The sequence below is a fragment of the Myiozetetes cayanensis genome, unplaced genomic scaffold (assembly GCF_022539395.1).
Source record: "Myiozetetes cayanensis isolate MyiCay16 unplaced genomic scaffold, myiCay2020 scf6-25, whole genome shotgun sequence".
NCBI classification, from domain to species: Eukaryota; Metazoa; Chordata; class Aves; order Passeriformes; family Tyrannidae; genus Myiozetetes; species Myiozetetes cayanensis.
In genome coordinates this window covers 41,300,296-41,315,057 of record NW_026087853.1, presented here as the reverse complement: position 1 = coordinate 41,315,057, position 14,762 = coordinate 41,300,296, and the positions used below count along the sequence as shown (strand labels likewise).

The 14,762-nt window shown below is 34.0% G+C and overlaps 1 protein-coding gene across 9 annotated transcripts in view; it reads right to left on the bottom strand.

The window, feature by feature from the left end:
• The window catches only part of LRRC4C (leucine rich repeat containing 4C), a 498,507-nt gene that overhangs the window by 206,185 nt on the left and 277,560 nt on the right, over window positions 1–14,762 (bottom strand). For all 9 annotated transcript variants that reach the window (XM_050337122.1, XM_050337123.1, XM_050337124.1 and 6 more), the window contains one exon: window positions 3,029–3,166. The gene's annotated coding sequence lies outside the window, so the exon portion shown is untranslated. The remainder of the gene's footprint in view (window positions 1–3,028; window positions 3,167–14,762) is intronic.

Below are 14,762 nucleotides of genomic sequence, written 5' to 3'. Positions count from 1 at the left end.
ACATTAAAGACTAAGTATTGAAATAGTTTTCATTATTTTATAACATTTTGAGGACCATACAATCTGGATTACAAAGTCACAAAGATACAAAGTATTGAGCCATTATTTTCAACTGTTGTTTTGTACTTAAAGCCTGAAGAACCTGCAAGCATTTTCTCACAGTCCATTGGTTCTCATCCTGGTCCTTGGGAAAAGCTCCAAGGAATTTTTGCTGATGCAGATGACAAATTGTAAGAGGACAAAGGTTCAGTAGGTCCAATTCATTACCCAAAGTGAGTATAAAATTTGGAAAATAAATGCCATCTGTTGGTGGTTTATAACAGCTATTATTTGGAATGTTCTTCTTCTCTTCCCTCAAAAAGAGAGATTGTCTAAACTTTGAGATGCAATGCAGAATTTGACCTGTAACAGCAAAATGACTAAAGCACATCTATTTATCTCCTTAAGTGATGGAAGGAATAGCTCAGCCTAAGGGTTTTCTGAGACATATTTGAAAAGATTTGCTCCATTGTAAATAAATTTTAGAAGGGTCAACTCTTTCAGAAGGGAGTTGCATTTTATACAAGTCCCTTCCTGTTCAAAAGTTATGAAAATTGCCGAGCTTTCAACCTTGCATTTGCTTAAGTTACAGTAGAAGAGGAAGATAGAGTTACTTTTCGCTGTTAAGGCTTTTATGAAGGGATTGTTGCTAAATTACATGTAATACACCTGAAATTTTTTTGCATTAAAGTCTGTCATAAACTCCAATTTTTCTGTCCATTACAACAAAATGTGTTAAAACACTATGATATTATTTAAAGTTAAGTTACCCAAGAAAAAACAGCAACATCATAACAAGTGCATTTAGTACAAAGTACTTTAAATGCTATAGGTTTGTCCAATTCATGTCCAATATTAGATAATGAGGTCTTGTTGCCCCTAAAACCTTTCTATCACTCCTTTCCTCAGCTGGAGGAGTAGATTTCTGCTCCACTGTGGGCTGCGGGGGCACAGCCAGTCTCAACATGGGTTGAACCACGGGCTGCCCAGAGCACCTCCTCCCTCTCCTTCTTCCCTGACCTTGCAGTCTGCAGAGCTGTTTCCTTCATATATTCTCACTCCCCTCTTCTCACTACTGCTGCTGTTGTGCAGGCAGCAGCGCTGCCACTATCACTGAGGAGTCCATGGTGGGTCCATGTCAGGGCCAGCTGGAATTGACTCCATCAGACACGGGGGAAGATTCTGGCAGCTTCTCACAGAAGCCACCCCTGTAGCCCTCCCACTACCAAAACCCTGCCACGAAAACTGAATACCCAAGGCTGTGAATTTCTAATTTAATTCAGAAGACAATAGTATGAGTAGTATAAGTAGATAATATAAACACCATATATGCCATTTGTGCTTCCTCCAGCATTATAAAAAACATACACTTCAAGCAGAAGTTTATGGAACGAAAGTTTTTCATACACAAAAATTCTCTTCTGTAATAAAAAAGTAATACAAAAATGTATTTTTTTTTCCGTAACTATAAGACTAACAGTGGTACTACCTGTACCCTGACATATGATTTGAGGAATATTATATATTAGCCAAAAAACTTGCTGATATGACCACAATAGTATGCCAAAAACCATAAAACCCTGAAGCTCCAAGACATATATAAATAAATGAGCAGAATTCTACCCTACAGGTGGTACACAGATTGGAGATAAGAAGTCTCAAAGACAAGTGGAAGTAATAAAATAAATACCTATAGTACAGAATTAGTTTTAATTCTTTTTTTTTCCTATGGGGAAGAGAAAAAAGACTAAATGACAATGTAGGCAGGTCTACAGCCATCATATTTTCCCATTTATGAGACTTAGAAAATTTAGAATTTCTATCTTACTTCAGTTTGCCTTTCAATTAATACCAACTATTGCAAATGTATTCAAAATTAGTTAATCACCATTACTGCAAGTTCTCCAATTATATTGCATCAACACATCAAAACTTTCACAAAACACCTCTTAACAGTTTTCAAAACATGACATTGATCATTTCCCATCAATTTCTAATAGTGTTATCACAGAATATTACTATAAGGCACACTAAAAACTGCTCTTCAGTAAAATCATTTTCTATACATTTGAAATACCAAAAAAATGCCGAAGTATTCTTTAGAAGAAAATAATCTTTGATTCATAAAGACTGTGGGGTTTTGGAGAGAAGAAAAGATAATAGAAAAAAAAAGTCCTGATATTCTTATACCATTATTTCTAATTTTGCCAGATTTTTTCATCTTGAAAACTTTTTTTAAGACCCAGATGGTTATAAAACTCACAATTCAAAATAATTCTCACCTAATAGCATACTTGCCTGTAGGAAAATGTCTCAGAAAATACTAACACAAGAAAAAAAAAATCTAAACTGTTCCTTCACCACCAAAAGGTTTTAAAATCCATTTAATTATATGAAAAGTGAAAATGTAAAATTCCCATTCTGGTGCTCATAGCCATTCAAATTCTTTTTTCACAATCATGACTGCACAAAAAATGCAACAGAGTGAAAAATCAGACTGAAAGATCTTCTATGCCCTAAATTTCTCTCACAATTCAGTATTCCTCTGTACAAATACAAAATACAAGACTGTGCTCACAACAACAATAAAAGGTTCTATGGTTGCTTCACTCCACATGCCTTGGACTGCATGTGGACTTTTTAAACTTTTAATTAAATAATACTTAGCTTTCTTTTATGCTTTAAGCACAAACAAACCTGACTACAAGACTGGCATAGATGAGTCACAAGAAATTCATACCCTATTTACTTCTGCTGCCCGTAGAGAGCCTACAGTTACTATCTTAAAAGTCATTTTGAGATGCATCCTAAACATTGTTCACCAATCATACATTTAAACACTTTTTCTCTCATACAACCATATGTGAATGTAAAAAAAGTTATACACGAACAACCAAGAATAAAGTTTTGAAAGAAGTTAATAGCAGCCCTTAGTAGGTACACGATATTAATGAATGAAAGAATGGAAGGAAAGTAATTTTCAGTTTACCTGTTTTCATTAACTCATGGCAGAGTTAATTTTCCTTCAAGCCAAAGTGTAATGTATTTACTTTCTCAAGTGGTACGCTGTATCTTAGGATATGTCCATATTAACAATCTCCGTTGCACATTCCATTTTTCTGGCAACCTGTGTGTGTTGAGGGGAAAAAAAGATAAAATTTCATGGTGTAGTGTGTCTCACACTGACAGAGTCTGAGATTATCATGTAGTTTAGAATGAACACGGTTAGAAATCTCAGGATTAATAATGAAATAACCTCTAAAGTACAAGCAGTTAAATTTTTTTAGGCAGACCCTCTAAAACATACAATCTATAAACATAGAAAAGGAAAGAGAATTTACCTGGTTTTGACTAGAGACTGTATTCTGTTCTGTTTATTTTAATCAACAATAACTTTAATAATAGTGTGAAACTTGTGGGTAATCTGTGTTACAGCCATTTTTCCATTGACCGGACAAAATATCCACCAATTCATATCATAACTCAATGGCAAAGAAGAGTCAGTATCCTTTTCTGAACTGCATACATTGAAATGCTGCCGGTTATTTTGTAGTTGGGGTTTTTTTCCAATGTTTATAGTATTTTATAGCATTTGGCAGGACCTGTACATTCAGCAATGCCAAATGTACAATGCTAGGGAGCACCTGGGAACTTGGGTATTCTTTGCTCACAAACAGCCTGCCACAGTAGAGCTACTTCCTGACATGAATTAAATGCCAGGTACCACCATGACATACATAAATCTTCCCTACTAACTGAAGTTCGGAACAATATGAGGCTTTTTTTATCTCTTAGGACAAGCTTTTCACCAGTCTGCTTTCATTGCAGTTTTATATACGTGTGACAGACATTAATGGCTACCTATATATTTTATTCATCTGGAACTACTTCATGCCATTCCACTGAAGAACATCAAAATTCTAAGGCAGGTGTGTACCATATTAATTTTGCACACAATGTAGCTGTTCAAATACCTGGACATGTAATTTCTCTTTTGAATTAAAAAAACATCTGGTAGTAAATATGGTGATCTCTAATTAATCAACAGATCACAGATGTATGGTATCTGACAAACTCATGCCAAACATCAAATACTTGCACAGAAAATATGAAGTCACTTGAATTCCAGAAGGCTCATTTCTTCTATATTTGAAGGCAATGTGGGAAGGAAAACTCAGTGAAAAAAAGTGTGGTAACATTTCATTATAACTAATAATGAGCTGAATTTGAGATACTGTAATATTTGCAGTTTCTCTTGTGTATCACATCTCATCAGTTACATATATAACAATTCTGAATTACTAAAAAAGATTTATCTAGTTAATAGGTAGTATGGAAATGAAAGGAATGTTTTGATCACTTAGATCTTGTTTTCCCCAAACAGCAATTTCCTATCCCAAAGATACATTACTGCTTGCTTTCATTAGCTTTTCGTGACCTGGTGGATTTATTAATTAACTGTAATTAAATTACTCTATTGTCAGCTTCTTGTCTCTGCTGACTGCTTTCTACATATAGAAGAAAGATTCACTTCAGTATCTATAAAAGCAATAAACGATTATTTAAAACTTAACTGGAGGGGTCTAATAGTCTCTTACCATCAAAATTTCCATTTGGGCACAGCTATTATAAACATATTCTTCCTCAAATTTATGGAATATAAAAATAGAAATAGAAACATACTGAATCTTACAGAAAAAATATATTAATACAATTTATAAGAAATAGAATGTAAAAGTAAAAAGTGTTATTTTTTTTAAAAGGAAAAAAAGCTTTACACATACACCTACACCACTGATATATTATTCATCTTTCATAAGAAATGAGAATAATCAGGGGATAAAAATAGACACATGAGAGAAAAATGCATCAGACACATTCACAGTCACAGATTATACCACAGCTAAATTTTCTATTATATAAGGGAAAGCTGAAGTTTATCCTTCACAGGGATGACATGAACTATCACTGGCAGCAGTAGATAAACAGATCAGATGGCATTCCAGTCTGCAAACTAGATCACATACCTTCCTTCTTTGTACAGACAGCAAATTTCATTCAGTAATTACAGAAATAACTGCCACTTTGTATTAAAGTGTTAAGGTATTTCTTCAATGAAAAGCTTTCTTAATCTGTCCTGTCTTTTTTAATATATCACAGAATCAATTAGCACCTAATACTAATCCAGCTTTACCAGTAGTTAGTTGAGGTATTTCAACAACAACACAGAGTTCATACTCACATATACACTGTGTATGGTGGTAACCATCACCACTGGGTTCCTCTTCTGCTTTCAAACACAATTCAGGGAAATGGATGTTGGAACAGGTACTCATAACACAGGGACTGACTACTGCGATTCAGTTTCTAATTCAGCCATATATTTAAAATGGGTCACTAAGGGTGGTAACGGGCATTATGCTTAAAAAAAGCATTGAGCATAAGGATTTATCTTTCAGCCTGTTTTCCATCTCTAAAATGGCAATGGTAATTCATCATATGCTTTATATTTGTGTGTGTAAACAATAGACAGAACTATTTATAAAATGCATATATCAGTGATAACAACCTTATACTGATGTTTTCATAATAGAAGTAATAACAACAGTTATCAGTAATCTTTTTACAGTTAAACAACGATTACATTATAATTGTAATTGAGGAGCTGCCTGGAGTATAAATACAATTACACATAAGATTAATTACTGAAATATTTTCATTCTGTATTTGGGAATCACGAACAGAATCTCTGGGATTGGAAGGCATCTCTGAAGGCCATCTACTGCAATATTTCGAAGACATCTATAACGTTTTACAGATGTGCTAAAGTGAGCACAAGTTTATTTATTTCTCATACTGACTCTAACATCTCAGAATCCTATCTCCTGAACACATTCCTACAATAGAAAGGCCACTGAAGGAAAGACTGATCTTTCATCTACTAGCACAACATTTTCTTGTTAAAACCCTTACCACATGCTATTGTATTTCAACAACCTGTTGGTGTCTCAAAACTTTAAATTCTTTTTTGACCCTTTAATTTCAAATTCAGATTGGGTTCTGCTTTTTGTTAGTTTGACAGTGTACATATCACTACATCGCATTTTCTCCTTTAAAAATACTATTTCCCAATCTGATGTGATTTCTCTGTTTCCACAGCAAATACTTTGCTACATGGTTGTGAAACGACAAGTTCTCTCATCTGTTGCCATGTTGCATTTAAGTAAGACCTTATTTTACAGTCCTTCTCATCCTTCACAGGAATATCAAGGTCAAATTATTTCACATTACACAAGTGAAAAATTAGAAAAAATCCATGGTATTATCATTTCCTGATGAGTGGTGACTGCGACTGAATTATATGGATTTGCTTTGCCCATGTATAATGTTATGAAAAAAAAATGTATTCTGCAAGCTCATATGGTTATCCAGAATTTCCTACATTATGTAAATTTTCAATACCCCATTCAGAAGAATTTCCTTGTTTTGTGATGGTTCTATGCTGAAAGGAATCTGGCTCCTAAATAGGAGTCAAAGTACCACACATAAATCCAATCTTAGGTTGGATTTACACTTGGGATTTTACGGAACTCACTTGATTGTTCTTACTAAGCAAATAAATCATACAATTTGTTGGTGTAGTCACAGTTGCAGAATGTGAAATAAAATAGGCACACCTATTTCTCTTACTTATCAGCTGAGTTAAAAAAAAAGACTAAAATGTTTCCTATATTCTAATTCTGAAAGGGACTTCTAGTACCCTCAGCGAAGTAAATTGACTCAGCTTTCAACTACAGAAATTTTAAAAATGCTTTAAATTAAGATTATTGTTTTATTTTTTAAACAATATTCATGTATCACACATAGAAAATGGCTTGAATGAATGAACCACTATACAGTGTTCCCAGCCATATAAAATGGATTGATTAATTAAAGACAGATTGATAAACTATTTCTTAAACTATACCCCACTGCATGGGGTATAGACCACACTTTAGGCACTTTTTACAAAGACATTTTCTTATTCTGTTCTTGCTTTAAACTACCTGATTTATTCTGAGGGTGTATTTCTCCATTCTTAATGATATTTTCATTTCCCTCCTCTATAAAATCTTCACTTCTCCATTCCTAAAAAAATTAAAAGTACTGTGAACAAAACAGTGAATAACTTTCCCTGACATGAGTCACCCTTTTGCCACTCATTCTCTAGTTTGGTTTTTGATGGAATCAGTAGCACCTGTGCAGGATGAACACTACACAAGTGCACTCCACAAGCAAATCAGAACAGGAACATTTCATACCTGTCTCACACAGGTGTAAAAGATTACATGTATTGCAAAGCAAAATTAAAACAGTTTTCTTTAATTATGGGATGCCCAGGATTCATTTGCTTCCAAAAGACAGCAGCAGCAGGAAAGCCTCCCCCTCATCCTTGTAAGGGAAGCAGCACGGCTCAAAAAAAGTGGGAAGGAGCACCAGGAGCTGATTCAGTGTGCCTTCTCTCAGGCACAAAAGGTTTCCTGAGAGGAAACCCTTCTCACTTCATGTTCAAATCTGTCCCTTCACCTCCTAAACGTAACAGAAACAGCTTGGGATGTGATAGTTTTGAGATAGACTGGGAAACAGGACAGTGCAGCAGAAATTTTTACTGGTTGTAAAGCTTTTTTGGTTTATTTATACAGTTTGCACAACATTTCAGTGTAAAGACTACTCATATTTTAAGCCTTTGTGTAAACATTCCTAATTTTAACACTGCATTATATTGATCTAAGTTATTTTTAGCTGGCTTAAACTAAATCAAGATATGACACATTCTGGAACATAAATGTCTACACTGAGGCTTACACTGAAAGAACTGAAGCTGAGTCATTACAGGGTTTCAGTACAGATTTATGTCTGGACTTAAGTCATCTTCATATACCCTGTGACAAATGCTATTCACTTAAGAAGGTCAGTTTAGAATTGTCTTACCACAAAAAGGGAAAACAACTTCTGCACAGAGTGAATAGACTTATTATAATTACTATTTACATATGCAGAAAATGAAACTATTTTCCACACTGTGATTTGCAAATTCCAATTATTTAATTTATCAAGACAGGACAATATTTAATCAGAAAAGTAAAGGTTGTTAAACCAGAAAAATTTCATACTTATGTTGCTTAAAAAAATAAACTTCATATTTATTCATTAACAATTGAATAATTTAAGTCACAGAATTTGATCATCTAATTAGAATCCATAGACATCTAAAAACCTTAGTCCATACCTAATTCATATAAAAAAAGAACTATACTATTCTCATTAATATACAGATATGGATAAATGAAATTTAAATAAGTAACATCCTGCAATCAGACTAGCCTGAGTTTACGGAATTGCTATTACATTTTACAAATGTCTTAGAAATAGAATTTGAGCCTCATAGTAGAATTATATTGTAAAAAGCATCGTATTATCCTTCCCTTAGTGTTTGCTCAGAATTAAAGACAAGCTGATACACATTCTGCAATTTATGAATATAAGACACCTAGATCCCCGAGAAAGACAAAAGAAATCATGTCATCATTATCACTCAAAAATGACTGAAATTAAAAATTAAATAAGCAAGCAAAGAGAAAAACATCTAAACCCCTGTAATCTAAACATTTATAGAAATATATATTTCTTACTATACTTTGCAGGTTTACAGATTTAGTTCTTGATATTTCCTAGTAAAATCAATCCATATTTACTAGAAATAGTGTAAAACTAAACATCGGCCTACTAAACATCAGTGTCCTTAAAAACTTTTGATCCAAATAGAGACCTTTAACTGGATAGAGCCAATATATCTCATCTTCTATATGGGCCTTTCACAGTCAGCAATATACAGAAAGTTGTCATGTGGTTCTGTTTATTTTCAGTATGGTTTGATTTATTTCATTATATGCTGTTCAGAGTGCCATATCAAGGTACTTCTTTCAAGTATTGTCATAGGTCATTTTACCCTCCAGAGACTAATTTCAATTAAAAGACATTTTTCATATCATAAAATAAACAGCAAACACTTTTGGTGAAAGACATGAGATTTTTTTTTTAATAGCATTTATATATTTCAGCAATAAGACACCCATGTAGGCTACATATTAAGGTAAATTGGAGTCAAAAGCTTAGCTTTTTTCCAGAGAACCTACTGATTTACTTTTTCTTCCTTCTCTTCCTAGATCCATCTATGAACAGAACCTCCCCCCCAAGTGTGTGAAAACATACATATGACCTCTTTTAACAAAGTTAAAAAAAACAACTACCAGACCAATAAAAATAAAGAAAAAATTAGCACACAAACCATAACAACCACTACAATAATTTCCTATAGAAGAAATGTAAATTTTCATCACTCCTTTGTCCTTGATTTTCCCCATGTGTGAATTATTATTTAAGTATTTTTTCACCTAATAATCATAAGTTATGATCTGTTATTATGACACAGCTGAACTGAGGTGATGGTTTTGTCTGGGATAGAGTTTTCACAGTAGTTAGTAAGGGGCTGTGTTTGGATTTTTGCTGGAAACAGTGTTGAGAGCACAGAGATGTTTTCACTACTGCTGAGCAACACTTACACAAGGTCAAGGGCTTTTCTGCTCCTCACCCCACCCCACTTCACCAACAAGGAGGCTGGGGGAGGACACAGCCAGGACAGCTGACCTCAGTTCACCAAAGGGGCATTCCATACCATATGGCATCATGCTCAGTATATGGGGTAGAAGAAGGAAGAGGCAAGGGAGAAACACAATTAGAGTGATGGCATTTGGTTTTCCCAAGTAACCTACATGCACAATAGAACCCAGGGAAGTGAATAAATTCCTTATTTTGATTTACTTGCAGGCATGGCCTTTGCTCTATCTATTAAACTGTCTTTATCTCAACCCTGTCTATTGCGATTCTCTTTTCCATACCACCACGGAGTGGTGGATGAGTGAGTGAGCAGCTTTGTGGTGACCCGAAGATTGTCTCAGTTGGTTAGAGTCTGGTGCTAGCTATGCCAAGGTTGTGGATTTAATCTCCATGGGGGACATTTTCTAGTGGTTGGATTTGATGATTCTTGTGGGTCCCTTGGGGGTCACTACCAGTTGTACTTGATGATACTTTTGGGTCCCTTCCAACTCAGAATATTCTGTGATTCTGTGAGGATTACACATAACTGCCCTTGGAAAAATGAACCTAAGAAAAACACCAGCACACAGTGCTGCAATCAATCCCTGCATCAGTCAGCAGCAAATGAACACACATTGACCAATGAGTGGAATAATGGCTTTGTTGACAATCTGAGATTCAAATTCTGTGGATAGAGAGATAAGAGAGAGAGTTACGATAAAAAATCATCTCCCTATCACCTCTGCTTGCTGATTTATATGATCACCGGCCATTACTCACATGTGGTTCAGATGGCCACAGATCAAGGATGGTATGTCACTTCGGTCACAGTAGTTTCTTTGACCTTCTGTCCATAGATAATAAGAAAATACTCCATCAGAAAAATATTTCTCCTTTGTAAAATGCTGTAATAGCTTATTGTAATAATAGTCATCCTTCTTGCCCTCTTAATTAAATTCAGAAGAAGTCAGCAAATCCACTGTGGGTTTGTGGTCAAAATTTTTACTTGTAAATATTGTAAGGTCTCATGAGTATTATATAACCACTAGTATGTCAGTCGCATATGACTTTTCTAACTTTCCTAACTGCATACATTGCATAAGAAGGAAAACAAAAGAAGAATAAATCATTATCTGAGATGGATGCAAAGAAACAAAAGTGACAAAGTATTACAAATATATCCAGAGTCTAGATGGAATAAAATACAAAGATATACTTTTTTTCCTGTGTGTGTTAATTCAAGTAAACTTCTAATTTCTAATGTTCTAATTTCTAATGTTCTAATTCAAGTAAACTTGAATTAACCTTAAAGTTAACCTTGGTAGAACATTACAAATTTTATGAACTGTGTTAAAACATAGCAATTCTGAAAGCAGTCAATTTTATTATTTTTATAGCGATCAATCAATAATGCAGTGACATGATCTTATATCACTGGAGTATTGAAAAAACCTGTGTGGAGATGTGTTTACAACTGCAGAAAGCAAGACAGCCCTGTAGGGGGATAAAAATTTTAACTATACATTGCTTCTTTGTGTAGAGTCCATTTAATCAGGCATGTAGGTGGCAGGGATATTCAACGGTGAAGTGGCTGGGCTGTGCAGTCTGGATATACATACAGCGAGTATTATCTTTTGATGATTATCCTATCCTCTTAATTCAGACTTTTTAGGAATTTAGGTAGATTCAGCTGGAAAACAATAACTTTTTTTCATGATAATTACTATGATTTCTGATTTGAACATAGCAAAAGCCAAGACAGAAAAAAAAAAAAAAGAGAAAAAAGGAAGGTCAAAAAGTGTTATATAATCTATTATCACAGACATATGTATATATACATATTTGATTACAGATTAATAAATACTAAATATTAAAGTTACTCAAAAACAGTGGGAACAAAGCTCCCAAGAGCTGCAGCTCTGGGAATTTTCAGAGAAAAATCATAAGATTAAAGTTATCCGAGATGCAGATACATGAAAAATATAGTACAATGCAACGTAGTTTGACTGAAGGTACATTGTCCATCCCTAACCTGACAGATACTTGTAGTAAGAAACCCAATGGGTTTTTTCCATGCATATAAAGTCTGATTATTTTATCTGTCTTCTCCATTTGAAAATGGAGAAAAGAAATAGGATGACATTCAATTGTACATCCAAGGTCTTTCACTCACTGAGTAAAAATGATTTACATTAAATATGGGAGGACTACGGTGAAAAGTTAAATGCTACTAAACAGTTACTGGATAACCAAGAGAACATTCCCATAAAGCATCAGGTAGTATTCCTCTTTTAATGCAACTGCACAAATCCTAATGTGGGCTTCAGCAGATGACAATCCATGTGGAAGGAATATAAATTCAAGCTGTAGAAGATAACTGGATCATCATCAAAAGAACAGAATACAATCTTATAAGAGCAAGTGGAAAATGCTTAGCTCATTTACTTAGAAAAATGAAGGTTAAGAGAAGGTATGATTACAGCCTGTAAATACATTGGCTGGTTAAAAGTAGAAAGACACAAGGAACTTTTAAGGTAAAGGACAGTGTCATAAAATCAAATGTGCATACCATAATGCATTTCTTAATAAAAACAGAAGACTTCTGAACACTGAAATGGTGGGAGTTCTGTAATGGTGGGGACAACTGTCTTTTCTTATCTACAGTCAGCTAAATTCAGGGAGTTTTGTTTCTTAAGACAGGTTAAAAGAAAGGAAATACATGATATGGGGGTCTCGCAGAAGAGGGAACCAGTGTCAGTAAACTGTATTACTACTACGAAACCATAGTCTTAATTGGTTTTAATCAGAGAAGCACTGAATATATTTTATTCTCCCTTATTTCTCTTTAACACATTCCACTGGGCAAAAAAAACACCAACCAATTGATACAAACTTTTCCACACACTACTGAGTATACTGATCAGTGTTTAGCATTTAAAATTCCAGCATCAATGCTGACACTGAGTCAAATATTATAGCTACATATCTAAATGCTGAATAACTGCATGACTAAATGCATCTCTGTTCATTAAGGCTGAATCAATGATAATCAAAATTGTTGTTTGTGCAGCAAACAAACTGCTACTAGATTTATGCAGAATTTTAGATCTTCACAAGTTCTTCTGTTTTCATACAACATTATGTGTTATCAGCTCTGTTGCAGGACTTGTTTTGAGAAATCAGATATGACGACTGGAACTGAATCAGAGATTGAGATGAATCTATGTGTCTGAAATGACAATCACACATTTTTGCTATATTTTCTTTGCCTTTTTTTTTTAAATATGAAGATAATGAGCAGAATTTACCTAACCTTGAATCATTGCTTTTACATACCTAGAAATATTGCTAAAAAATGACACAAAGACAAAGAAGCATAACAAGTGCATCTCCAGTGTCACACTGAAACACTTTGGCTAGATCTAACCCATTATCTATTTATTGCGTATATCCTTATGTATCATAGAATGACTCACAAAGCTAAAACAATAATTTTTAAAATATCTGAATTTCACGCTGGATTGACAGCCCTGGAGACTTAATTTTTCTCCTCATCCACAGTGCAGAAACAGTGTAAGTAGCTGTATTACTAGATCTTTCTCATATCCACCCACTTGGAGAGACTATTGTTAAAGGTAAAAGATTTCTTAATTTATACGCTAATGCCTACAGCCTTGAGTCATCTGTTGCCTCTTTTAAAGGGTTGATAAGCACCTGCATTTCAAACTGACTTTCAAAGAAATTAAGGACAACTTGAAACCATGGAAAGAGGAAAGACAAGTCCTTATTGTACTGAAATAAGGCACCTTAGATTCTAGGAGCTTAAATTAGCAGTCATCTTGTAAATAAAAATAAATCCTTTGATTCTTAAATATAACAACAAAAGAAAGTCATTCAAGTAATTGTTATTAAATACATAAAACTCCAAATGTGGGGAAAAACATAAGATTTTTGAAAACATACTGCAATAAAAGAAACTGATTATATAAATTTTGTAACCATGTGGAAGAGAACTTAAAAAGCAGAATATAAATTTTAACAGTGTTGGTTCAACTAATGAATCACATAGATTGATTTTTTTTTACATGTTGGCAATTTCTTCCTCACTGTTAAGTGAATAAGAGACTATGGGTAAAAACTTTACTGAGGACTTCAGTAAGATCAAAAGGAGCATAAGAAAATAATAAGAGGGAAAGCAACTGCAAGCCCAGCTTCACTTGTCACCTAATGCAATAAAAAATCACAAGTTTCCTGTAATTGTAACGATACATACTGAAGCTTCCACTCTCTTGTAAGTATGTTTAAGTCAAAGTACCATTTAGTTAGGCAAATGATCTGGTATCACTATCTTAAAACTGTGGGCATAAAAATATTTTGAAGAAAAATATTTTTTCTTTATCTCAAAACCAGGAAGCGCATAACTAGTAAAATTTACACAGAGAAAATGCTGCCATATTTATCTATTTTAAGATTAAACTTTGATTAATAGAAGTATTTAAAAAGTGTGCACCTACATAGATGCAAAAATATATGGTATTACCTTTCTGTAAAAAAGTCTAATTAAAATTCTGACATCTCCCATAGTAAATGTTAAATGATTTTATTCAAAGACTCACTTGCATAGTGCTAAGAAGCTCAGTAAATTCAATTATCAGTAATGTACAGCTGTCATGCTTCCTTTCTGAACTACACTATTACAATAAAGTTCTCAGGTTTTCTTCTTGTAGGGCATTATTAATATCATATATCATACAAAATAAAATCTTAGAATTGTAGCAGTTATATTAATATAATAAGTAATGGGTCCCAAGGACCATGAGGACACCAATATGGTGTGTAAGAAAAAGCATGGTTTATTGAAAGAGGCACAACTTATACAGTAGTTTCAAATGCTGACACGTCACAACATGTGACCTTATCAGCCAATCCTATACAAGCATTTAACTGTGCTTGTGTGACAGAGCACTTACAACTACAACTCCCAGGATGCTCCGCCAGCACCCATGCTATAACCAGACCCCACACAGAATAATCTTAAAGATCTACTTACCTTTTACCACGTTTTTAGACATTTAGTCTCAATTAAA